Source organism: Aethalodelphis obliquidens, unplaced genomic scaffold, assembly GCF_003676395.1.
Source record: "Aethalodelphis obliquidens isolate GAN/ISIS:26980383/991018 unplaced genomic scaffold, ASM367639v1 scaffold111, whole genome shotgun sequence".
Taxonomy (NCBI): Eukaryota; Metazoa; Chordata; class Mammalia; order Artiodactyla; family Delphinidae; genus Aethalodelphis; species Aethalodelphis obliquidens.
This window is the reverse complement of record NW_020838055.1, coordinates 333,638-361,141: the sequence shown is the minus strand read 5'-3', so window position 1 is coordinate 361,141 and position 27,504 is coordinate 333,638. Positions and strand designations below refer to the sequence as shown.

At 43.3% G+C, this 27,504-nt stretch overlaps 1 protein-coding gene across 10 annotated transcripts in view; it reads right to left on the bottom strand.

The window, feature by feature from the left end:
- The window catches only part of LARS2 (leucyl-tRNA synthetase 2, mitochondrial), a 269,549-nt gene that overhangs the window by 225,894 nt on the left and 16,151 nt on the right, over positions 1-27,504 (bottom strand). For 9 of the 10 annotated variants that reach the window (XM_027097029.1, XM_027097025.1, XM_027097018.1 and 6 more), the window contains exon 2: positions 27,175-27,388. The gene's annotated coding sequence lies outside the window, so the exon portion shown is untranslated. Of the gene's footprint in view, positions 1-14,874; positions 15,029-27,174; positions 27,389-27,504 lie in introns of those variants that run through there. The other variant, XM_027097021.1, reaches the window with a different exon arrangement.

The window sequence follows — 27,504 nt, the reverse complement described above, 5'->3', positions numbered from 1 at the left end:
TCAATTCTCCCTCCAGAATCTCTCTCAATTCTGTCCAATTCCCAGCTCTCTCATCCCCGCCGCCCTCCCCACCAATCCAAACCTGCAGCATCTGTCACCTGACTTTGCAAAAGCTCCCTACGAGTCTCCAGGGTTAATTTCAGTGAGCCAAAGCTAGCAAACTCTGTTTAAAAAAGAAATACAAAAAGGTATTTTTTTTTATAAAGAGAGAAGAAGGGAGGGTTCATGTTCTCCTCCAGGCTCGAGAAAGAAACCTCGCAAGTACTTATCACTTTTAGAGAATAAAGATGCCATTTTAAATATTATTACCAGGGTTCTCAATTAAGACAAGAGACATCTTAGAGGTTAAAAGGCATGGACATATATACACTACCAAACGTAAAATAGATAGCTAGTGGGAAGCAGCTGCATGGCACAGGGAGATCAGCTCGGTGCTTTGTGGCCACCTAGAGGAGTGGGATAGGGAGGGTGAGAGGGAGGGAGACACAAGAGGGAAGAGATATGGGAACATATGTATATGTATAACTGATTCACTTTGTTATAAAGCAGAAACTAACACAGCATTCTAAAGCAATTATACTCCAATAAAGATGTTTAAAAAAAAAAAAAGGTAGTTATAGGGCAGAGCAACCATCTCCAAAATCCAGGCATCTTAGAGAAGACCTTGTCAGAAACAGCATTTGCAAAGACAGTTTTAAGATGTAGAATAGTATCTGCTTTGCTAAGGCAAAGGAGGTTTGCCTAAGCTGCAGGAAAGGAGGCAATATCTTTCTTTCTTAGTGCCATGAGAATTCTTTCCCCAGCAGTTAGAAGGACCTGCAGTTTCAAGATCAAGCACTAGAACTTGATCAGTAAACAGAGGAAAGAGTTTGCCTAAGTAATTCAAAACTTGTGGGAAAACAAATGGCAGAAAAAGAACGCTGACCTGTGGAATGTGGTGCAGGGGTGAAGTGTAGCCTCTGTGTCCCGCTTCCCTCCTCCCCCTGCAGCTCCCTCCCCACTCAGCAACCAGAGGGATCTTGTGAACGTGACCATGTCCCTCCTCTGTTCTTTAAATACATCACTTGCCTGTGGGACCCATTGCTTGTCGAGCCAAGACTCCACCCTGCTGGGGATGCTGAGGTTCTGTATATCCTGTCCCCTCCAATCCCTGCCTCTCCAGCGGACTTTCCTATTCCTGTTCCCCTCACTAACTGGGCACCAGCCCCACTGGTCTTCCTTCAGATCCCAGAAACTCCAAGTTCCACCCTGCCTTGAGGCCTCACATACCTGTCCCCGTGCCTGGAACACTGTCCCTGTGCCTGGCCCACTCATGTTCACCTGTCAGGTCTCAGCTTAAATGGTTTATCGCAAAGAAGCCAGCTTGGACCCCTGTCCACCTCCAAAAAACCAAAACCAAACGATATTTTTCTGTTACATCCTTTCATGGCTCCCTAAACTTTCATAACAATTGTCAAAATTTAAATATGTGTAACATATAATAGATATTTATTTTTGCTTCTTTATTTATATGTCTCCCCTCTGAACTGTAAAGTTCATGAAGGCTGGAGCGCTATCTGATTCTTTTCAACACTGTATCCTCATCAATAGTACTCAATAAAAATACTAACAGTCAACATTTACTAAATGCTTATAATGTACCTGTCCCCATTCTGAGTGCTTTAAGGAAATTAACAACATTTAACAATATTTATTGAGCAATGGTTATTGAGCTAGGCTTGGTCATAGGTGCTGGGGATACATCCGAGAACAAAATAGACAAAAGTCACCACCTCAAGGAGTGGATATTCTAGTGGAGAAGACAGACAAGAAACAAGATAAATAAGTAAATTACTTGACATAGTACAAGGTGATAAGTGCTAAGGAGAAAGACAGTACAAGGAAGAGGGTTGAGCAAGCATATGAGATGCATATTTTCCATGTCTCGTAGCTGAGGAAACTGAGGTGGAGAGAAGTTAAGGAACTTGTTCAAAATCTAATCCTTTGGCTATTAAGTGGCAGATTCAAAATTGAAACCCAGGTTCGGATACCACATGACTAACCACTGTACTCTCCTGCCTCTCAAAATAGGAACTCAGTAAGATTGGATGGAGCAGTGAAAGAATGAATCTAGGGGTTACCTGTGCTATTCAGAGACCTAGCATGCACATGTGGAGCGACCACTATGGTTTCAACAACTGGTTTCCAGACTATGCTTCTTGGAGACTTAAGGGCCACAGAGACCCTCCTGCAGGGGCCACTGCAGGAAAGAGGGAGCAGGCAGCCAAGGACACATGGCTCCCAGCCCCTCTCCTGCCTCCAGCCGGAGCAGCTCTCCTTTTATCTGTCCTATATTGGGCTTCCAGGTGATCTGCCTTTTGAAGAAAGAATAAATGTTTTAAAAAGATGGTTTAAAAACATCTTTTCTAGACAAAAGCATAATTAAAGCAATTAGCATAGTCAAAGTCAATGTTAGCGCTGGCTAGGGCGGTAGACATAGCTAGCCCAACCCCTTCATTTTACTGAGTTGGACAGTGAGGTCGAGAACAGTAACATGACTTACCCAGAGTCATGTAGCCAGCGACAGAGTGAGCACTAGGACTCCTGTCTCCAGTCCAATCTCCTTCCCTCTGCACCACCACTGTTGACAAAGACGACTGGGCAGCAGGGAGGAGAGTAGGGCTGGCACTGGCCCTGCTGAGGCTGCTGTGTGGCACTGGTTAACGATCACCAGTCCCATTTCCTCTTCTCCCTGGGCATGTGGCCAGGCTACATTTCCAAGTGTTCCTTACATAGACTTTTCCCAGCCTCCCCTGAGATCGTGTGGCCTTTTGGTTGAGTCTTTGCTAATAGAAAGTGAGCAGAAGTGACAAGCATCACTTTCAGGCCTGGTCCATAAAACCCTCCCACATGGGGTCACCCATGCCCTTTCTCCATCTACTGCCTTGACTTAGAGGAAGCCACCTGTTGAAAGTGACAAAACCATAGGACGGAGATGGCCTGGGTCCCTAAATCACCACTTGGAGGGGAGCCACTGCCAATCAGGAACATTAGTTTTAGGCTTTGGGTGAATGAAAAATAAATTCCTATCATGTTTGAGCCGCTGTATATTGTTAGGTTTGTTCCAACAGCTAGCATGACCTTAATTAACCAGCTATGATCTTCAATCAACAGCCCTCAGGATCTCTTCTCTGCTTTTTAAGATGAGGATTATGTTATCCATCTCTGGGATTGTTGCAGGATGATGTGGAATGCCCAGCATGAGGCCCAGCTCAACACATGACAATGGGGATAAGTCATTAAAAGGTAATGCTGCTGGAACTGCCAGATATTCAGAACCACATTCCAAGAAGACTGAGAGAGGAAGAAAGGAACATAGCTGCCTCTGATAATAAGGATATCTCAAAAATGACGGGTTGTGATTATATCTGAGCCTAGCAGAAAAATGGAAAAAACAAAAAAACAAAAACAGTGAAATACAGTGGTTGAATCCCAGGCTTTGGAGTCTGACAGAACTAAATCTTAGTTCCTGGCTTACTGTATGACTTTGACAAATCTTTTCACTTCTTGGAGTTTCAATTTGCTCTTGAAGAAATCGACTAACCCCAGGGTGAGGGAATCCAAGGGTGTTAATGAGGACCCTTGGTTGCAGGCAACAGTATCTGTTCTAGCTAAGAAATTTATAAGGGAGAATAGAAAACAGAATCATTACAGGGGCTGAGGAAATTGGCTCTGGACTGAGCTTCCAGGAACAACTGCCAAAACCACAGTGCCAAACTGGGCCACCAAAAGAACTGTTCCTGGGCTTCCCTGGTGGCGCAGTGGTTGAGAGTCCGCCTGCCGATGCAGGGGACACGGGTTCGTGCCCCGGTCCGGGAAGATCCCACGTGCTGCGGAGCAGCTGGTCCCGTGAGCCATGGCCACTGAGCCTGCGCGTCCAGAGCCTGTGCTCCGCAACGGGAGAGGCCACAACAGTGAGAGGCCTGTGTACCGCAAAAAAAAAAAAAAAAAAAAAAAGAACTGTTCCTCTGCTTAATTAGGAAACAGCAGGATCAGGAAGCAAACTCTACAGTTGCTGACTTAAGAACCATGCCACCTCTAGACCAACCTGTGCCAGGAAAATTGAGCCTTGGACCCTGCTTCTCTGCTCAAGTAACTCAGTTGTAAATCAAAGTCTCATAGGAGAACAACTGGAGGCAAGCTTTTAGGAGGTCTGGAAAATGCCTAGCTTTCCAGTCTTTGCAGTGTAGGAAGATATTTTAGAAAGAGCTAGGAAAGGGTGTTGAGTAAGCCAATAATTCTATGGAAAACAGAGCAGTGTCTGGTACATAGAAGGTGCTCAATACGTTTTAACTAGAGTTAGCAGAGCTTAGTTGTTAAGGGCCTAACCTCTGCAGCCATTCTGCCTGGGTTCAAATCCTGGCTCCACCACTATTAGTGTGTCACATTAGTAGCCTTCTTCCCATCACTATATTTCAGCTTACACATCACACAGTTAGGCTTGTTTCAGTTTACTCATCATAAAATAGGCATATTATAATAGGTCATATACCTTACAGAAGCACTTAGAGAAGTGCCTGGTCATTGATCGTCAATTAACACTGGCTGCTACCAGCACTGTCCTGGTCTTCATGGCTCCAAAGGGTAATTGCATTTACTAGAGGCCTCTGTGACACCACATGGGCATCCAAACTCTGCTGACTCTGCAGGTCAGCTTTGCCTCTCATTTGAACATCTCATTCTTTTCCTCTATTGACTCAAAGAGCCTGACGATAATAAACAGTAACAGCTAGGCCCTCCGTTAATTGCATTATTCATGGTATTGCACTGGTTCTCACAATATCCCCTTGGAGATTGGTATTGTCATCCCCAGTTTACAGGTTAGGAAACTGAGGATCTGTGGTGTTAAAGCCCTTAACATCTAAGCTCTGCTAACTCTAGTTAAAATGTATTGACCACCTTCTATGTGCCAGACACTGTTCTGTTTTCCACAGAAGTATTGGCTTACTCAACACCCTTTATTATCTCTTAAATCCATAATTTCAGAAAGGAAAAGAAAAGTGGAAGTGCTCCCTTTTTCCCAATAATCTTAGGAAGAAAACCTAGTAGTACTAGTTCACCTAAGGCCTTAACACCTCCTCCTTCTGTGGATCCAAACTACCCAATGAGAGAGACACCATCTCTGAACAGAATGATCATAAATAGTGCTGCTTCTCCAAAACAGGCACCAATACTTAATCCTTCTAAGGTTACAAATGAAGGACTTGGCCTTGCAGGTGCAGCTTCTGGAACTAACAGCTCTCCTAGTAGTCTAAAAGATTGTCTCCCTAAATCAGCACAACTTTTCAAGTCTGTTTTTGTGAAAAATGTTGGTTGGGCTACACAGTTAACTAGTGGAGCTGTGTGGGTTCAGTTTAATGATGGGTCCCAGTTGGTCGTGCAAGTAGGAGTGTCTTCTATTAGTTATACATCTCCAGATGGTCAAACAACTAGGTATGGAGAAAATGAAAAATTACCAGAGTACATCAGATAGAAATTACAGTGTCTTTCTTCCATCCTTTTGATGTTTTCTAATCCAACTCCTAGTTTTCATTGATTAAAGCTCCTTTTAGATATATAAGTTTAATAAATAACGTTTTTGTTGGCTTTCAAGTGACTTTTTTTTATTTTAAAAAACTTCTTCAGAAAGCCTTTCTATAAAAGAGAATTTTAATCTATACCATAATGGATGTATTCTAATGAGAGAACAAAGCAGAAGGAAACTTGAGTCACTTACAAAATGTAGTGGTAGTAGACTAAAATAGGACTACTTGGAATCTGAAGTGTCTTCTCAGGGAGTAGAGAGCAATAAGCTTTGGAGTTAGTACTCACTGGGCTTTGAGTTATGTACTCAAAGATATAAGCAAATTGAAAGTAAAAGAATGGAAGGAGATATACCATGCAAACAGCAACCATAAGAGAGCTGGAGTGGCTATGCAAATGTCAGACAAAATAGACTTTAAAACAGAAATGTTACTAGAGTTAAATATGAACTTTTTATAATGATAAAAGGGTCATTCCATCAGGAAGATATAACAATTATAGTTATATATGCACCTAACAACAGAACCCTAAAATAATTGAAGCAAAAACTAACTGAATTGAAGGGAGAAATAGACCATTCAACAATCATACTTGGAAATTTCATTACCCCACTTTCAATAGTGAATAGAACAACTATTCACTATTGGAAACTGGGTAACTTTTGCTCTGCTTCTTAACTTGTGTGAGACCCAGTCTTGTCATCTGCAAAATGGAGATTTTAATGCCTATTATTGTGAAGAGCGAGATGGTATACATGAAGCTCATGGCAACATTCCTGTTACACTAAAGAGAATCAACAAAAACTTAAGGGCAATGACAATGAGCCATTCCAAGCTGCAAACCCAGCGTGGGCTGAAGGGCCCTTCAAACTTTTTGAAAGCGACCTTTAGAGACATCCTAAAGCAACTCATCTCTTTTTTCATCTAGAACTTTAGAGATTGGTGTTTTAAAGTTCTGTAGCATAATCCCGATTTTAATGGGTGTCTCCTTGGCTGTCCTTTAAACACAAAGCCACCTGCTGTCTCTGCTCCATCCCCATTCCCCCACCCCCACCCCCCAGCTCCCATTAATACTCCTCTCCAGTTTGACACTGAACTTGAAGAAAAGATGAGAGTTTCCTTTGTGGACATGAGAATTGTGTTGTTCCAACAAAAGCTGGCAGACTCCTCTTTGGATGTGTTGACAGCATTTTGATCACCTAGACATCCGCTAAAAACTTGAACATGTCTAGTTTTTAATTGCCTTGCCCACCCACACAGAAGCTGTTTGGAGCATTAATCTGGGCTGTTTAGTACTTCTGAATTGCACCTCTACTGACATAAACAGAACCACAGCTCTTTGTTGAGATGAGAGAAGACTTTAAATTTCTTGTTCTTCTCTGGTACGAATTTCTCAAGAAATTATCACCAAAGAGCCCTTTCACTTCGTAATTACAAAGGATATACAAAACCACAAAGAAGAGATTAAACTACAAAGATGAGGTCAGAAATAAAAGAAGAGGGGAGGGAGAAAATGTAAAAGAAAGAGGTGATGGGGGAAAATAGCTATTTAATAGGATCAATGCCAACATAATCATAAATAAGAGGAGTGTTGAAGGGGGCAGATGTGCACATTGTGCATCTCCTATGCATCAGCCACTGTATCAGAGTGAACTGGAATCAAGAAGACTTTTAATCTGAGCTGGTGCCACCCCTGCAGGTGGCTGAGAGGGAGGCCATTTATAGCCACTTTGGCAACACTTGCAGGGACAGAAAAAGTCAAATTCATCTTGCCACAATTATACCAGGGGTATGATAGTCATGCTCAAGGCAGGCAGACATTTTCCTCATATTGAGGCTGGACTTACCTCTGAGGGGAACAAGGACAATGCTTGCCTTGGTGAAGTTGCTTGCTTCTTGGATAACTTAGCAGGGAAATTGGCTACAGATATCATGGGTGGGGAGATTGGAATGGAATCAGAGAATCTACCATCATCCCTAGGAAAGGGGCCAGAGAACATCACTTAGTTTCCAGCTAAAGCTCAAGGTGCCCATACTTGCAAGACACAACAAGAGATGGAGGGAGGCAAAGGCTTTCCCCCTTTGGCATTCATCAATGGCAGCACCAAGTGTGCCCTCCTTTCTCTCTTCCATGGACTACCATAAAAGACTAGCTCTCCCTTGCAATTATTGTGGAGGAGTCCCATGTGCTGGATAAACATACCTGCTAAGTTACCTGCTTCTTCCCTCTCAGCTTGTCGTGAAGTGGTACCCAGGGTGGTAACACGTTGCACCATGTTGTTTTGCATCTCTCCTTATCCCTGCCCCCCTTCTCTTTTTCCCCACTCTCACCACCCTGAGCTAGACACTTCTCAAACAATTAATGTCCATTTTTTGATTGGGTTGTTTTTTTTTTGTTGAGTTGTATGAGCTGTTTGTATATTTTGGAAATTAAGCCCTTGTCAGTCGCATCATTTGTAAATAGTTTTTCCCATTCTGTAGGTTGTCCTTTTGTTTTGTTTATGGTTTCCTTTGCTGTGCAAAAGCTTGTAAGTTTGATTAGGTCCCATTTGTTTATTTTTGTTTTTATTTCTATTGCCTTGGGAGACTGACCTAAGAAAACACTGGTACGATTTATGTCAGAAAATGTTTTGCCTATGCTCTCTTCTAGGAGTTTTATGGTGTCATGTCTTATGTTTAAGTCTTTAAGCCATTTTGAGCTTATTTTTGTGTATGGTGAGAGGGTGTGTTCTAGCTTCATTGATTTACATGAGACCTAAATAGACATTTCTCCAAAGAAGAAATACAGATGGCCAATAGGCACATGAAAAGATGCTCAACATCGCTAATTATTAGAAAAATGAAAACCAAAACTACAATGAGATACCATCTCACACCAGTCAAAATGGCCATCATTAAAAATCCACAAATAACAAATGCTGGAGAGGGTGTGGAGAAAAGGGAACCCTCCTACTCCGTTGGTGGAAATCTAAGTTGGTGCAGCCACTGTGGAAAACAGTATGGCGGTTCCTCAGAAAACTAAAAATAGCATTACCATATGATCCAGCAATCTCACTCCTGGGCATATATCCAGACAAAACTATAATTCAAAAAGATACATGCACCCCTATGTTCACAGCAGCACTATTCACAATAGCCAAGACATGGAAACAACCTAAATGTCCATCGACAGATGAATGGATAAAGAAGATACAATGGAATACTGCTCAGCCATAAAAAAACCAACAAAATAATGCCATTTGCAGCAAAATGGATGCAACTAGAGATTATCATACTAAATGAAGTCAGTCAAACAGAGAAAGACAAATACCATATGACATCACTTATATGTGGAATCTGAAATATGACACAGATGAACCTATCTATGAAACAGAATCACAGACATAGAGAACAGACTGGTGGTTGCCAACGGGGAGGGGATTGGGGGAGGGATGGAGTGGGAGGTTGGGGTTAGCAGATGTAACCTTTCATATATGGGATGGATAAACAAGGTCCTACTGTATAGCACAGAGAACTACATTCAATATCCTATGATAAACCATAATGGAAAATAATATAAAAAATGTATATATATGTATAACTGAATCACTTTGCTGTGCAGCAGAAATTAACACAACAATGTAAATCAACTATACTTCAATTTAAAAATATTGATTAAAAGAGAAAAAAACAAAACAAACAATTAATGTCAATGTTTTAGTCTTTGCTTCTGGCTCTGCTTTCCAGAGGCCTAAGCTAAGAAACCCTTCTCATTATCTTGTCTCATGTTCACCCAGGTATTTGATCAAGTCCAGATTATCCAAATCCTTAAAGAATCTGGAAGTGACTGTTCTTCCTTCTAAATTGAGAACAGTTTGTGCTCAGTTGTAGTATCAGTCACATAAAATAAAAAAGGATATAAAATAAAAAAGGAAATGAGGCAGGGAAAGAGTCAAAGCAATATAAAATTTTACAACCATGCACTGAAACCTTTCTCTGTAAGGTAGATCCCATTTTGCAAGTGACAAAACTGAGACTCAGATGTTTTATAGCTTAAATGATTGAACTGGAACTCTTCTCCCATTTTCTGAATGCTCATTCCTCTCCTGGTACCGCTCAGGACCGTGTCTTAAATCCCCACTCCAGTAAGCTGCCAGGAGAGAGCAGTGGGGTCTCCTCACACGTAGTCAAGCATGGGCCTGGGTAGAACTTCAATGGCTGGATACCCGGTACGAGTGAGCTGGCCATGGCCCCCACCCATGCCAAGCCCATCCTCTCTTCTCTTCCAAGAGCTGAACTTCTGCCTAGAGTTTCCTCAGTGGGGAAAATGATGCTGTGTCAAATCCTCCTACCAGGGCTCCCTCAGAGCCCGGGACCGGGGTGTTTGCAGGCTTGCAGAAGAGCTCACAAAACTGAAACCCAGCTCTCTGACAGTGGCTCCTCTTTGACAAAGAGATTAGCAAGCTGCCCTTTGCTGCTGCTTCTCCTGCAGGATCACCTCGTTGACTTCTGATCATTGCACTGTCAGCCCCAGGCTAGAGAAAACAGCGCCCACTCTAGTCAGCTGTCTGCTATTTACAGATGTCGCTCTTAAAGGTTTCACTGGGGAGAGATGCTCGTAATACGTGTGGATTTCTTTACCCCATGCTACCTAAAGTCTGGTCCCACACCAGCACCATCAGCATCATCTGGGAATTTGTTAAAAAATGCAGACTCTCAGGCTCCACCTCTGACCCACGAGATCAGAATCACAGCTGATAGGGCCAAAATATCTGTGCTTTAGGGCTTCCCTGGTGGCGCAGTGGTTGAGAGTCCGCCTGCCGATGCAGGGGACACGGGTTCGTGCCCCGATCTGGGAATATCCCACATGCCGCGGAGCGGCTGGGCCCATGAGCCATGGCCGCTGAGCCTGCGCGTCCGGAACCTATGCTCAGCAACGGGAGAGGCCACAACAGTGAGAGGCCGGCGTAATGCAAAAAAAAAAAAAAAAAAAAAAAAAAAATCTGTGCTTTAACAACCTCTCCAGGTGATCCTTATGTGCCTTAAAGTTGGAGAATCACTGCTTTTACTGACTTCCTTTGTCCCCTCCTTAGCACGAATGTTGAGAATTAGTTAAATTACCGAAGTGCCCTCTTAGGACAATTGGAGAGGCAGTGTGGAGTGGGCGGAGATTTGGAATCCAGCAGAGCATCTCTTGCTCCTCTCTCCTCCACGTGCACTGTGCCCATGAACTAACCTTTCTGAGCCTCAGATTCTTTATTGATAACATGGAGATAATTACAACCACTTTATGGAATTATTGTGAGGATTAAATGAGATAGTAATAGACTAGGCATTTGCTGCATGGTAGGAGCTCAACAAATTGTTGTAGGCGTCGTCATCATCACCATCATCCTCATCATCTCCTCTTTAGTGGTGAGTTTGGGGTGCATCGTAAACATCTGCCATGTCTTCTGGGTTCCCAGGACCTTCTGAACACCATTGCTAACTCTGAGAAATAACCATCTGTGATGGGTATTTTTATGTGTTAACTTTTTATGGGTACTAGGCTATAGAGCCCAGTGATTCAATCCAACACTCCATCTAGGTGTTGCTCAGTTGACATTAAGTAAAGGAGATTATCGTAGATAATGTTGGAGAGCCTCATCTAATCAGTTGAAAGTGTTAAGAGGAAAACTGAAGTTTCCCTGAGGAACAAAAACTCCTGCGTCAAGATGGTTGCATCAACTCCTGCCTGGAAGCTTCCAGCCTTCCGGGCTGCCCTGAGGGTTTTCAGGCCCACCCCCACAATCACATAAGCCAATTCCTTAGGATAAATCGCGTATACCAGCCTTACAAATTCTGCTTATGGAGAGCAGAACCCAGAAAAATCAGTTCCCCAACCTCCATTGCTGCTGGGACACAGGCACACGACCTATCTCTCACCTGTGTGAGATACAATTTCAGAAATGAGCAACTCAACAAAGGCGGCTCTATTCAGAACCTGCTGCAGGGTGGTGGCAGAGGCATCTAGCTTTCAGGGTCAGCAACGGGTACAAAGTCACTTCCTGGGGAAAAATCAGCCTCAGAGGGGTGGGCTGGAGGTAGGGGGAGTGTTCCTCTAGTGCCAGAGGCAGCAGTGTCCTCATCAAGTCAGGTCTGCAGTGTGATTCTGGGAGCTCAGCTGTGAGCATGATTCTTCACCCTCCCAACACTTCTACGAGCTATGGCAATGTGTTTTTAATAAATGCCTTTCCTACTTAGAGTCAGTCTCGCCATCAGACACCTGACTTATCCAGAAATTGGGACTAGAAGTCGGTCCCAGCTACAAAACCCTGGGAAGGAATGTGGGCTTGGTTATCTGACTTAGTTGGAAGGGATGGCGCTGAAGAGCCAGCTGGCAATAAGGAAGGGGACCAGGCAGTCCAAGGCATGACTCCTGAAAACAGTGTTTTCCTGTGGCTGCCTTGGAAAGCACGTTGAAGGCAAAGCTCAGGGTGATCTAATGGTGCTGCCATCAAATGGTATGAAAAGTATGAGGAATTCAGGGCCAGACGGGTGGTAAACTGGCTGCCCCCAGTACACTGGACAGCTCACCAAGAGGAGCACTAAGCCCCTCCATCCTGCTTTTGTTAGAACAGTATCCCCTGACTTCCCTGCCTGCTTGAGGGCCTGGAATGCCTCACCCACAGGAGTTACTTGGCCCGGTAACTCTAAATCCCTCCAAGTTCCCCTCACCCCCGGCCATCACCACTCATTGCCCTGAGACCTATCAGGAGATCAGAACCCAGCAGTCACAGGAGGCCAAATATAAAGTCAAACTTGGGAAGAAAAGGCATCTGTATTTAAAAATGTGCAAGAACCTGCTAATTTGTGCCAGAAAGAAGCATGGAGGCGTGTGTAGGGATTGATTCTGAAGATGCTGGGCCAGGGAGGCAAGAACATAACATGGATAGACCTGCATTTGTCAACTGGAGTGCTCTAACCAGAGTCCATGTTTAATGGACTGTCTTGAGCAGGTGATTACTATTCTAATTACTCTCTCTAATTGATTGGTGGACTTAATCCTGAATTCAATGACAGCCAACATAAAACAGAGTTCCAGAAATTTCACGGCCTAATGTAGAATGGCAGCTTTCAAGCATGGCTGCACATTAGAATCATCTGAGGGGCTTTTCAAACTACTGATGCTAGGGTTGCACTGAAGACCAATTAAATGAGAATATCTGTGGATGGGGATTTCCCTGGTAGTGCAGTGGTTAAGAATCTGCCTGACAATGCAGGGGACATGGGTTCGAGCCCTGGTCCTGGAAGATTCCCACATGCCACGGAACAACTAAGCCCATGTGCCACAACTACTGAGCCTGCACTCTACAGCCCGCAAGCCACAACTACTGAGCCCACGTGCCACAACTAATGAGCTCGCATGCTGCAACTACTGAAGCCCGTGTGCCTAGAGCCTGTGCTCCACAACGAGAAGCCACCGCAATGAGAAGCCTGCGCACCGCAACCAAGAATAGCCCCCACTCGCCGCAACTAGAGGAAGCCTGCCCCCAGCAATGAAGACCCAAAGCAGCCAAAAAATATATATATATATATATCTGTGGATGGGGCCTGGGCACCAGTATTTTGTCAAAGCTCCTCAGATGATTAAAATGTAGACCCAAGGTTACGAAGCCCTGATGTAGAGGAGGGAGCCATAAATGTTGGACTAAGTATATGAGATCTGTTCATATAATATGTCAGGGGACATGTCATTCCCTAGACATGTCCCCTGAAAGGGCCCTGAAGACACTCTCTTTGCCAAAGTATTGAGAATTACATTAATAAGGAACGAATGGGAATGTTTGAAAGGCACTACTGTAGCTCTTTTCTGTAGTTTGGATGTGCTAGTGGGAGAGACTGCATTAAAATGGGTTCTCTGATATCAGCAGGGGGTGAAGGGATACAGAGGTGGCTGAGGCCAAGAGGTGGCCTAGCTTCCAGAAGGTGGTTTGGGATCACGGCAATCAGCAGAGAGGCTGGGGTAGCACTCGCATAGTCTGACCACAGAGCTTTTTGGAGTAGCCAAGTGATCATGGGGTCCTTAGGACTAAAATAGGATGGCAGCTAACTGTGGTGCCACTTGACCTTATAACCCCAAACCTCTAGTTTGGCCAACTGGAGCTTAACTCAAGCCACCAGAGCAGTTCCCAGATCTGAGTTATTTAGAAGACCCAGAATTTCTGGATAATGTGATAATATCACAAGTATGTACATAACTTCTTATTCCTAACCTGGGATAAACTGGCTTCTTCCTGTGGCACTGAATGGCTTAGTAAGAGAGGTACGAAGTCCCACTAATCCACTTGCCAGAAAATGTCCCTTCCTTCCCAGTTTGAAAAGCCTCTTCCCACCTTGCTTGAGCCCTGTAATGGTATCACCTAAAGACGTTACTTTCATGGGGAAATCAAAGTTTCTCCAGGCTGCCCTTACTCCATGACATCACCACTCTCCCAAACGGACCTGTGGCCATTTCCCAGGGTAACTATGTTCTGGGGACAGGGAAATCATCAGACCATTTGAGGAGCATTGGACATCTGCTCTGAGGGACCCAGGACTACACTCTGGTACTAGTCCACCTCAGTCAGCCTCCTGATATCTTACACACTTATATCCTAGCACATAATGGCTCATTTCCCAGTTCAGCAAGAGGAAGAATCCCCACACTGACTCTTTGACCTTGGACTAAAGACAATTATAGCAAGAAGGAGGGAGTCCCTAGAGCTTCTCTTGCATTCCAAAATTAAAAACAATAGGGACTCCCCCTCACCAAGATGATCTGGTACTGCCACTCCTGTTTCCCCAGTTTGCCAGCAGCAAAGACCATTGCTGGGCATCTGATATGGTACCTACCTCAGGTACCCAGTGGCAGGTTGTTTATAATCCCTTCCATCTTGAACCGGGCAATGGGTTGTCCTCAGGTAGTAAGGGCCCACTCTGGATTTGAATTTGCCTTCCATGGTCACCATGTTTCTTCCAGCAACATCATCAGGAGACTTACTGAATGCTTTACTCCATCATTGCTGTATCCCACACCACATGCATCTCAGCAGGGAATTTATTTCAGAGTGAAAGAACTGAGGAAGTGAGATGAAAACTATGGCATTCCCTGGTCGTATAGGAGGTTAGAATGTTTAAGAAAGACTCAGTAGTGTTTATACTTTTACTTCTTCCTCAGCCACAGGGATTGCCCTGCGTGTGGAAAATCAGACGTAATGCAAGATGAAAGATAAATGAATTGATGCTGTATTTGGCTTCCTCCCACCCTTGGGACAAATAGAAAATAATGTTTTGCTATGAGCAAGTGACTTACCTTCCGATGCTTGATCATTCTGGTTTTCCCAATAGGTGAGAAATGGTGCCTGGAGTAGGTACAGTTGGCGTCCCACTGAGCTCCTCTTTTCCTGGCCAGCGCACCCAGCCCCCAGCTGCCGCGGGTGTCAGTGACTAATGGATTCCCTTCTCCAGGGAATCATCCTCACCCGAAAAAGCCTGGGAGGTTCCGCCCTCCCGCAGAAGCAGCTGCCAGCCAGCGGTGACTGGTCTGTGTGTCCAAGGGCCAAAGGCCTTACCTCCAGGTGGAAAAACTCATGCCTTCGAGCTCCCCGTGGGATTAGGCTGAGAATAGACTTCAGTTTGACCTACACGTTTGCCCAGCCTCCTCTCTGCCCTATCCTGATTCCCTCACTCCCTTACAGGTTTTACCTGGGAGTAGTCCCCCAGTAAACCCCTGTCTCAGGCTCTGTTTCTGGGGAACCCAACCAAAGACAGTGCCTCAGGGGTGGTCAAAGGAGGCAGACTCTGTGTGCAACGGGGCCAGCTCTGCCCGGCCAGCACTGTGGGCTTGTGGGAAGACTCTGGGAACTCCACTGGGCTGATAAGCCAACTGGAGGCCCAGAGGAAGCCCAGCGTAACCCTGTCCCCTGCCAGGCTCACTTGTGCACACCACTGCACGGCTCCGGAGGAGCAGGGTGAGCTCATTAAGAACCATCTGTGCCACCTTCCAGCACAGCAGCTATTTTTACTATATGGCAGCTACTGTGTCCCTGGGCATCTTCAGTGAGCTCTATGATTCATTCATAAGATTGGCAAGATGTGCCAAAGGGCATCCTTATTATATTTAGCTGGGACTGTTTTTGAAAGACTTAAGGTTGGGAAGAAAAAAAATTAAGTCTCATAGTTGGAACTTGTGCTGTGTAACATACTGAACTGAAAACCAGGAGCTGCAGTGACCTGGCTGGGGCAGTCCTGTTCTCAAAGTGGCTCCACTGAGGAGACCGGCAGACACCAAGGGCGGGTGGGAGGGGAAGGCTGAGTAGCTCACTGTGGTCCCCAAGAGGCGTGGGGGGCAGGTAATGCTCCCACTGTAATTGTGGGACAGTGGGGGCCGCAGGGGAGCAGAAGGGGCTGGCATTTGGTGTCCAAAGACAATCATTCAGGTTCTGACTATGATCTTCACTGACTACAGGCAGACCCTGGAGATATTGTGGGTTGGATTCCAGACCACAGCAATAAAACGAATATCACAATAAGGCAGTCACAAGAATTGTTTGGTTTCCCAGTGCACAGGAAAGTTATGCTTACACTATACTGTAGTCTATTAAGCGTCCAATAGCATTGTCTAAAAGAACAATGTACATACCTTAATTAAAGAATACTTTATTGCTAAAAATCCTTAACCATCATCTGAGCCTTCAGCGAGCCATAGTAGTAACATAAAGACTACTGATCACAGATCACTATAGCAAATATAATAACAGTGAAAAAGTTTGAAATGTTGTGACAATTACCAAAATGAGACAAAGAAACATGAAGTTAGCAAATGCCGTTGGGAAAATGACGCTGACAGGCTTGCTTGATGCACAGTTGCCACGAATCTTCAATTTGTGAAAAAACACAACATCTGCGAAACGCAATAAAGCAAATTACAATAAAAGGAGGTCTGCCTGTACATTTCCTTGAGCCAGTTCCCTTCCTTCTTTCCACCTGCTTTTCCTTTCCTGTAAAACCCAGCTCACAAGATCTCTGTGAAGAGGCATGTGAGAGAATTTATAAACTGTGAAGTGCTGGGCAGAACAGCAGTTGTTAGGGAGAGACTAAGAGGGGACCCTCAGAGCCTCTGGTATTTCCTCTCCCTCCTGGGCAGGTAGGCTGGGCAAACTCCCGCGATGCCCTGGGGGAGGAAGTATGTCAGAGGAAAACACTTTTCAGCCATAATTTCAACCACCATGTCACTTTGTTCTCACTAGTTCCTCTGGGGGAGGGTATTTTAAGGGTGTTTAATTGACGCTGCCTGTTTCAGTGTGGGCAGCTACATGCCCAGACAGGATGGGTTGGAGCTGATCTATATTTTGGTGGTGGAAAAGATTAATTCTGGGCCTGCTCAGCTGTCAAGATCCTCCTCTGTGACCACACAGTCATAGATACACAACATCCCAGCACAGCATGGATGCCCATCCAGGTCTGCGGCAAAGGACAGAGGCTGGGCAGTGGCTGCAGCGTGCTTTGGTTTACATTTCTCTTCCCGAAGACGGTTGTTCAAGGAGAGATTTTTGCCTGTCTTACATATAGTCAGTAAAGGAAAATGTGTTTGCAGTTCTCAAGTCCTGTGAACCACCCCAGGGAAAGACTTGAGCAACTCCTTCTTTCGGTGAGTTCTCAAAGAAAAGACCTTTGCTTCATTAGCAAGCACAAGTTCAGCCTCTTCTGGGTACCCAGCCTCATGCTAGGAATGTGGGCAGGGTTTCAATAGATGGCAGCACTCCAGTTCGTGTTTACAAGCCACTAGGGCAAACAGTACTGGACTTGGAGTTAAGGGACCCTGGCCAAGTTACTTACCCTGTCTGTGTCTCCTCATCTTTAAAATGGGAGTTCAAAAGGTTGCTTATAAGCATAAAATGAGAAAAGAGAACAGTTTATGACAATGTAACTGTGGAATATTAGAGCTAGAAGAGACCTTTAACTGTGGTAGCTAGTTTCCCCAAAATGTCCCTCCCCCTCCATCAGTGAACCAAGCCTCTCAGGACTCACATCTCCCAGTATTCACTCCCTTAGGTCATAAGGAGCCTTGAGGTTTCCATGACTGGGTCTCTTGGGTAGTTTACTTTTGGGATTCTTGCCCTTAGGACCCAGCTCCCATGCTGTGTGAAGCCCCCAAGTCACAAGGAGAAGCCATGTGTAGGCGCTCTGCGTGCCACAGCTGAGCTCTCAGCCAGCCTCCAGAATCCACTACCAGCCATGAGGGCGAGCCATCTTGATGGCCTACCCAGTCGAGCCTGTTGATGACTCCAGCCAATGTCTGATGGCAACTGTTTGAGAGACCCCAAGTGGGAACTGCTCAGCTGAGTCCAAGTCAACCCACAAAATAGCAAGTGATAAGAAACTGTTGTTTAATCCACCAGATGTTACAGCATTTTGTTATATAGCAGTGGAAAACTAGAAGGAAAATCTTCTATTTCAGTGGTTATTAAAATCTGGGGGACATGGGCTCCTTTGAGAATAATAATAGTACTCATTACATGCTAGGCCTTATGTCAAATGCTTTACTTAAATAAATAAGATTAAATAAGAATTCCATTGTTTAATCCTCATAATGAGCCTCTGCAGTGGGTACCTTTATTATAATCCCCATTTTACAGATGAGGAATGAGAGGCTTAGATAGGTTGTGTGATGAAAGCTGAGGCCTCTTTCCCCAGAAAAATGTCCTCATGCACCAACACCGATAACTGACATTTCTCTGTTTGAGAAGCCCTGATGAATCTAACTCGTGTACTTGACATTAGCCAATTGTGGGGTACAGAAGTACAGTAATTGCTTAAGAGTACTGCCTTAGTTCACAAGAAGCCTTTCTCAAGTTGGCACAGAAAAGTCCATATGAGCCAAAAGCTGGTGAGCTGCCCTAAGTAAACAGGCACCTCAGTCAAAACACATCCTTTATACATGGCTGCTCCCCAAGCAGAGTGTGTGTGGCTGTGTGTGTGTTTAAGGAATGAAACTATAAAAGTGCTGGAAGACAATAATGTCTGTTACAGCTAACAGGAAGTTTGAGAGAATTATGGAAGATAGAAAACAGATGAGTCTGAGCTGATTTGGCAAAGTGAAATAGGATCAGAGAGGCTTTTTTCTCTAACTCCTAAGGAAATGACAAAAACACTAAGAAAAAATAAACAAACCAGAAAATTTTACTAGTAGGAGCCAGACAAAGGCATAACCTAATGACATAAGAATTCAAGAAGTGGTGACAAAGGGGAAAAAAATAACTCAGAATACGGTGGAGTGCAGCCTACCTCCTACATGTAACTCTGGTGAGTCAACAGGATCCTGAGAATTCTACTTATAGACCTATTCTGGAGAGAATGTGACATTTTCTTTTCCTCTTCTATTTGGGTGGGGGGCTGGGTGGGAGAGTAAGAGTAGTGGAAACAGTCACTGAGAGGAGAAGGGAGGTACTTTCTCAGATGAAAGCAAGGGCTTTAGGACTCCGCAGTGAATTAGGAGAATATTCACCCCTACCCCACGCTCTCATGTTACAGAAAAGTAGACAGAACAAGAAATACTTGTAGCGAAATTTCTCACAGAATATACTCTGTGTGGATATAGCAGTCCACATTCAAACTAGGAAAAAATACCCCAATAAACAAAAGGAAAGAAAAGGACAAAGCATGCCAAAGATAAGTGAAGAACATATTCTAAAAGAAAACAACTCAAAAAACAGAACATGAGTGCTTCTTCTCACGAATTCAACAGAACAAGAACTGAAAGGTGAGTTCATAAAATCAATAGACCACAGTTAAACCAGATCTTTCAGAATTAAGAAAACAAATCGAGGACAAACACAATATCATAAAAGAATTAATAAAAACATTACAGGGACATCCCTGGTGGTGCAGTGGTTAAGAATCCGCCTGCCAACGCAGGGAACACGGGTTTAAGCCCTGGTCCGGGAAGATACCACATGCTGCGGAGCGACTAAGCCCATGCGCCACGACTACTGAGGCTGTGCTCTAGAGTTCAGGAGCAAAAACTACTGAGCCCACGTGCCACAACTACTGACTCCTGCTCACCTAAAGCCCGTGCTCCGCAACAAGAAAGGTCACGGCAATGAGAAGCCCGCACATCGCAACTAGAGAAAGCCTGTGCATAGCAATGAAGACCCAACGCAGCCAAGAATAAAATAATAATTTTTTTAAAAATTTACAAACAGTAAGAAATAAAAGGCTCAAAATCAAATTGCTATCATAAAAGAACTTATAATCATGACAATGAAAAAGGAAAAATACAAAGATATTAATGCAATTAGAAAGAAGAGAATAGGTATTATGAACAAAGATAAGTCAATGTAAAGAGAACAGAATGACTGAAGAAGAGTAGCAAATAATTTGAGCATCCTGAGATCTTCTAGCAACAAAATATCTTAACATGATACACACACACACAATCTCCTTTATAGCAATGAAATAGTCTGCAAGAAAGTAAAGTAAGGGAATCATCTGTGATTTAGAAAATCGGCAGGAATACCAGCCCTTGAAGGTAAATAAAAATCAAAAAGCACTTCCCAGCCTGAGGTCATCTTTAGAGAAAAGAGAACGAGAATTTCCTCACATAGAAGCTAACTGGGGTGAGGGGTGGATGGGAAAGGAGAACAAGCCTTAGATGTGAGTAGTGATACAGACACAGAGCAGCAAAACCTGGCATCAATCCAGGACTCAGAGGAGGTTACACCCTGAGAAAAGGGGTGAAGTAGAAGAAATACTGCCTATCAGAGGCTGATTGCAAGAAACAGTGACTTAGGACCAATTCTGTTGGAGGAGAAAAAAAAGCTTCCCCTGAGATTTCAAGGCCACTGGCCAACACTCATATAGATTCATACACTGAAATATACCAAAAAATCCCAAGGTAAGAATTTAATTTAGAGGGACCCAGGTCTTTAGTGCCTAAAACTCCTGACAGAGGCAAGCATGTACCTTCAACCCAGGCCTCATAAAACTCCTGCAGGCAAAGTTCCATCATATATGAGCTCACAATATAAAACCAGAAAATGCCGCAATAAACAAGCCACTGTGATGAGTAAGAGACAGCAAGGAAAAAAGGTTACTCACAAAGATTAGAATTATCAAATTGAAAATATTATTTTAATATGATTATGTAAATAACAGAGAATTTAAAAGAAAAAACTATACAAATGAGCAGCAAATGTACTACAAAAGAACCAAAAAGACTTCTTCTAGAAATGAAGGCTATAATAAAAATTAAAATATCTGTGAGTTGAAAAGCAAAAAAGAGCTGAAAAAAGAAACAGTGAACTCAAATATAAATCTGAAGAAATTACACAGAATGCAGCTCAGAGAGGCAGAAATATGGAAAACTTTGGTTTAGAAAATGACAAGATGGAGTGAGAAATTTCAACATACATTCAATCAGGGTTAGAAAAGCAGATAACGGAGAGAATGGGGGAAGAGGCAATAGTCAAAGAAATAGTAGCTGAGAATTTTTGCAGAATTTGGTGAAGCTGTGAATCCTCATATTTAGAAAGTTCCCCAAAAATCCTAAACGGGATAAACAATTAAAAAGGCCATATCCAGACATCATAGTGAAAAGACAGAATGCCAAAGACAAAGACAAGATCTTAAAAGAAGCCTGAAAGAAAAGATAGATTATCTATAAAAATATAAAAATCAATATCTGACTTCTCAAATATAGAAGCCAGAAGATAGTGGAATCAAGCCTTCAAAGTGCTGATAGAAATAACTGTCAACTAGATTTATAAACCCAACAAAACTATATTTCTGGAATGAGTGAAAACAGAGCACCATAGGGGCAGGGTCAGTAAATGATAGTGCAGCTGCTCAGAGAATTATGCCACCATTTAAAAAATAAAAAGAAGTTATGACAACTATTAGTATCCTACAAAAATTCTTAGAATAGTGAGAAACAGGACCTGCACTTGTATGCTAAATAAGCCTACCTAGGACAACCTAATACAAGGAAATAACTTCAATGGTATTAGTGATGGTAATAGGAGAGTGGGATTTTGAGTTACTTTAAAACTTTTCTGAAATGGATCATTTTCATAGAAAACTTGAATTTCCCCAGGCCTCACCAAACTAGAGAAACAAGTTGAGATCACAGTAGCAAGAATGAGTTGCACTGGCTTTGACCTCTAACGGATTGGTGGACTAATACTGGCTGCTTGAAGAGCTACACTGTGATGTATTCTGAAGCCCCACTGAAGTTCAAGGGCACAGAATGCTGAAATCAATTAATCATGTCTGCCATGGGAGAAGAATCAGAAGCAACAGCATATGAGCTTTGTGTTTGTCATTCTAGACCTAAAGATTTCAATTTGCCTATGGCTTTTCTTTTAAAAACTGAGATATAATTAGCACACAGCAAGGTGCAATGATCTTAGGTGTTCAGCTTGATAGGTTTTGACAACTGCCTACATCCTTGGAACCACCACCACAAGCAAGATACGGAACATTTTCATCATCCTGGAATGATCATTTTCATCATTCTCAATCTGATGGGCATTTGGGTTGTTTTCAGTTTGAGGCTATTTATAAATAAAGTTGCTTACGAACGTTCATATACAAATCGTTTTGAGGACATGTGTTTTCATTTTCTTGGGTAAGAATAGTAAGAATGAAACTACGGAGTCAAAGGGTAGACATATATTTGTTTAACTTTACAAGAACTTGTCAAACAAGTTTCCGAAGTGGTTATACTATTTTGCATTCCTACAGGCAGTTGTTCCACATCCTCACCAAGAGGTGGTGTCATTCTGAGGTTGGCCATCCTAGTGGCGTGAAATGGTTTTTCACCGTGGTTTCAGTTGTTATTTCCCTGATGACTAAAACATTGGAGACCTTTTACATATGCTTAGCGGACACTTGTATAGCTCTTTTTTAAAGTGTTCCTGTGTGTTATTTATTGAGTATTAAAATGGTTTCATCCTTAAAAGGAAGTGTATGGGAAGCTCCTCTGTGGGCTGGGGTCTGGCTTCTGTATCAAGGTTATTTCGTTGTTGTCATTGCCACAGAATGCAGAAATTCCCATGACTGTCTGGCTTTCTTACCTCTGGTAACCAGGTGCTCTTTCCTCCTGTTTATCTAGCTCCTGAGCTCTCTGCCTTGGGACCTCTCTCACCCTGCCTTGAGATGCCGCAGTCCTGAATTCTGCTTGCCATCCAGCCACATGCCCTTGGTTGCCCTGGTTCAGAGTGTGGGCCTGTTGTTTGGTTACCATCTCATGGGCCCAGCTCTGGCTGGTCCAGCCCTGCCTCACCTCTTAGTTCCTCCTGCTCCGAGCTGGGCATTTGGAAGTGTCTGCTCTGGGAAGTCTGGGGGTTCGATGGTATTGATTCTACACCCATTAGTAGCAGCTGTTAAGAGACAGGGTGATCCAGTTGTCTGGCTTTGGGGCTTGTTTTTCCCTGAGTTAAGTACTTTCCGGGTACTTTTCTCCCAAATGGAAAAAAGAAAACTATTTGTCACTATTCTAAGTGGGAAAGAAAAACGCTGGCAATGAGAGCGGATGGAACTTCCATCTTCTCCTCTTCTCACAAAAGCCTCTTGTCTCCATAGCCTATGGCCACTGTTCCCAGCATCCTCCTTATGCACTATTTCTCTTTTTTAAAAATTAATTTATTTGTTTGTTTTTATTTTTTTTGGCTGTGTTGGGTCTTCATTGCTGCACGCGGGCTTTCTCTAGTTGCGATGAGTAGGGGCTACTCTTCATTGTGGTGCATGGGCTTCTCATTGTCGTGGCTTCTCTTGTTGCGGAGCACAGGCTCTAGGCATGCGGGCTTCACTAGTTGTGGCTCACGGGCTCTAGAGCGCAGGCTCAGTAGTTGTGGCACACGGGCTTAGTTGCTCCGCGGCATGTGGGATCTTCCCAGGCAGGGCTCGAACCCGTGTCCCCTGCACTAGCAGGTGGATTCTTAACTACTGAGCCACCAGGGAAGCCCTGCATTATTTCTTAATTAAGATCAATATTTTAGTTGTGGAGAAGTCTTAATCATGGGAATAGAACTTGCATCTCTCTGGCTGTGTCTTACCAAGACAAGTCAAAAGCACCATCTCTCACTGGGTGGTTCACAAGCAAATGAATAAAAATAAGTTAATAACCAGGACTTTTCCCTCCATGGACCCAGCTGCCTGGCATGTCCAGGCTGGAAAGACAGTGGACACAGCTGGTAGAGTATCAAGGACCACCGCTGCAGGGGCTTGTTGCAAATTTTCTGTTTCCAGGCTGCACGAGAGTGTTGGGTGGTGGTGTGACCTGCACTTAGACTCAGCTATGTCATGAACTGACCATGACTGGGCCTGGTTCTTACTCTCCCCCACCATGTTTTCACTTCTGTGAATGGGAACAACAATGCCTGCCTTGCCCATTAATGCAGTCAACAAGTAAATATCCAGCCTTGTGCCGCATGCTAGGGAAAGCACTTGAACAGCATAGAGGCTGTCTCTGGCTTCATGGAGCTAGCATCCTGGTTGAGGAGTTGGACATTAGAATCAGGAAATAAATAATGTGTGATGAGCTTTACAATGGGGAAGTACAGAGGATTATGGGAGCCTGGAGGAAGGGCACTTGAAGCAGAGGGTCACAGGAGGTAGCATCTAAGTGGTCCCCAAAGGAGACTGGGAATTAATTGGACAAGGAGATATGAGAAGAGCATTCTGTACTGGGAAGAGCATGTATGGAGGAAGGACCTCAGTAAGAGAAAATGCAGAGTGTGTTAAGGAAAGTAAAAGACTTTCAGATGACTGGGCCTGGAAGGCATAGTGGGTAGAGAAAAAAAGAGAGTTGGAGAGAGCTGGGGCTTTAAGACAGCACGGAGCAGAGACAACTCCTGTTCCTACTATGTCTTGTTCAAATTCCTGACCCAAAGAATCCACGAGCATAAAAATAAATGGTTGTTGTATGCCACAGAGTTTTGGCATAATTTGTTATGAAGCAATGGTAACAAAGTACACATTATTTTAATGAAGTTCAGTGACATCAGAGCAATGGAAAAGTGATGCTTACAAAGCTTTGAATATCCCTCCTCTTGTGTGTTCCAAGCATCCATATTGTTGTCCCAAACGGGTGTTACTCTTAAGCTTGGTGCAGACAAGAATTTTAATCTTAAGGCATGTTTCTTTCAGAGATATCAGGGAATCTGATTTAGGCCATAGCAACTCATTAAAGTCTCCTGCTCTCTACTCGCTAACACCTAAAACTCGTAATACTTTTTCACTCTTCTGCTCCAACATAACTCTCATCCATGCTGTCTTTTCCTATCATCAATACATTTCCAGGCAACGTGTTCCTTTTATGTTGTACAATCCTGCTACGCAAAGCAGCCTTAGGAGTTCTTGTTACAACATAATTGCCTTTATTTGATAATCAACCCGTATATTTTTTCTTTTAATATTTAAAGCTGGAGAAGGGGAAAAAGTGACCTAAGAAGAAACAAAATCTGAATAGTCCTATATCTGTAAGACAACTGAATTTATAATTAAGAAAAAAAAAGTTCATTACAAGAACACTCCAGGCTCACTGGTGAATTGTATCAAAAATTTAAGGAAGAAACAATATGAACATCATATAACCTCTTTCAAAAAATAGAGGAGGAGGGATTTCATTTTATGAGGCTAGCTTATCTCTAGTATCAAAACCTGACAAACACATTACAAAAGAAATACAGACCAATATCCCTTATGAACCTAGACACAAAAATCCTTAACCTAGACACAAAAATATTAGTAAATCGGGCTTCCCTGGTGGCGCAGTGGTTGAGAGTCCGCCTGCCGATGCAGGGATACGGGTTCGTGCCCCGGTCTGGGAGGATCCCACATGCCGCGGAGCGGCTGGGCCCGTGAGCCATGGCCACTGAGCCTGCGCATCCGGAGCCTGTGCTCTGCAACAGGAGAGGCCACAACAGTGAGAGGCTCACGTACAGCAAAAAAATAAATAAATAAAATAAAATTAGTAAATCAAATTTAACAATGTTTAAGAGGATAACGTTTCATGACGAAGTGAGGTTTATTCCAAGAATGCAAGACTTATTTTACCTTCAAAAAGTAATCAATGTATATATTAGTTATCTATTGCTGCATAAAGAAATCACTCCCAAAATGCAGCATACTAAAGCAATGAACATTTATTATCTCACTGTTTCTGTGGGTGAGGAATCCTGGTGCTATTTAACTGGGTTTTCAGGTACAGGGTCTCTCATGAGGCTGTAGTCAAGGGGTCAGCCTGGATAGTCATCTCATCTGAAGACCTGACTGAGGGAGGATCTGCTTCATGATGACTCATGTGGTTCTTGGCAAGATTCAGTTCCTTATGGGCTGTTGGGACTGAAGCCCTCAGTTCTTCTCTGGCTAATGGCCAGAGGCTTCCCTCTGTTCCATGCCATGTGGACCTGTCTCTCCAGAGGGTGGCTCACAACATGGCAGCTGGCTTTCCTCGGAGCAAGTGAGTGAGGGAAGTCACCCATGATGGAAGCCACAGTCTTTTTATAACCTAATTTCAAAAGTGACAAGCCACTACTTCTGCTGTATTACATTCATTGTAAGTGAGTCACTAAGTCCAGGTCATTCTCAAGTAGAGGAAATTACACAAAGCCATGAATACCAGGAGAAGGGGATTACTGGGGACCATGTGAGGGGCTGCAAACCACATTGTAGTTCAACCCATTAAAAAAATCAGAATAAAGGACAGTAAATGTGATCATTTAATTTACGAAGAAAAAGTGTTTAACAAAATTCAACATCCATTCGTAATAAAAATTTTCAGCAAATTATTAATAGAAGACAACTTTCTCAACCTGATAAAAGACATCTATATAAAACCTAAAGATAACATCATACTTAAATATGAAAGAGTGAGTGCTTTCCCCCTAAGAATAGGAATAAGGCAAGGATGTTCACTCTTAACACTTCTATTCACCATAGTCCTAGAGGTCATAGCAAGTTCAATAAAGCAAGAAAAATAAATAAGTAGTAGAAATATGGGACAGGAAGAAGTGAAACCATCTCTATTTGTAGACAATGTGATTGTGTATATAGAAAATCCTAAGGAATCTTTTTAAAAATTACTAAAACTAATAGATGAGTTTAGCAAAGTCACAGAATACAATGTTAATATATAGAAAAATCAGTGTTATTTTTATACTGTCACAAACAATTAGAATATAAAATTTTTTAAGGTACCATTTATAATAGCATCAAAAAACATACAATATTTAGGATAAATTTAATGAAAGATGATGTGCAACACCTCTGCTAAAAAACTACCAAAAATGCAGAGCAGATTAAAGATTAATGGACTAAAGGAGAAAAGTAACCACATGACCATTTTAATAGAGGCAGAAAAAGTCATTTAACAAATTTCAACTCATATTTATGATCAAAAATCTATTTTAGAAAACTAAAAAAAGGAACCCCTTAAATACAGCTGCCAAAAACATATATATTCAGTTATCTATGGCTGGATGACAAACTATCCCAAAACATAGTGGCTTAAAACCACAACAATTTCATGACTCTGTTGGTGCTGAATTTGGGCAGTGTTCAAAGCTGGGCCATTTTTCCGGTCCATCTGGCATTGACTGAAGTCACTCACCTGCATTCCAACAGTAGATGGGCTGGGTGGGAAGGCTTCATTCACTCTGGCACCTCAGGTTCCTCCTCCTGGCCTCTCCCTCTCTGCGTGGCCTCTCATCAGCCAGTAATCTAGCCTGAGCTCCTTTACGGCACAGCGCAGCCTCCCAAGGGCATAGCATCACTTCCAGCACATTCCACTGGTCAGAGCAAGTCACAGGCCAGCCCAGAATCACCTGGAGGGGAAAACAAACTCAGCTCTTAATGGAAGGACATGATGAACGGAGTGGCAAGAATTGATGGTGACCATCTTTCAATGTTACCTACCACAATGAATGGATGAAAAGATGAA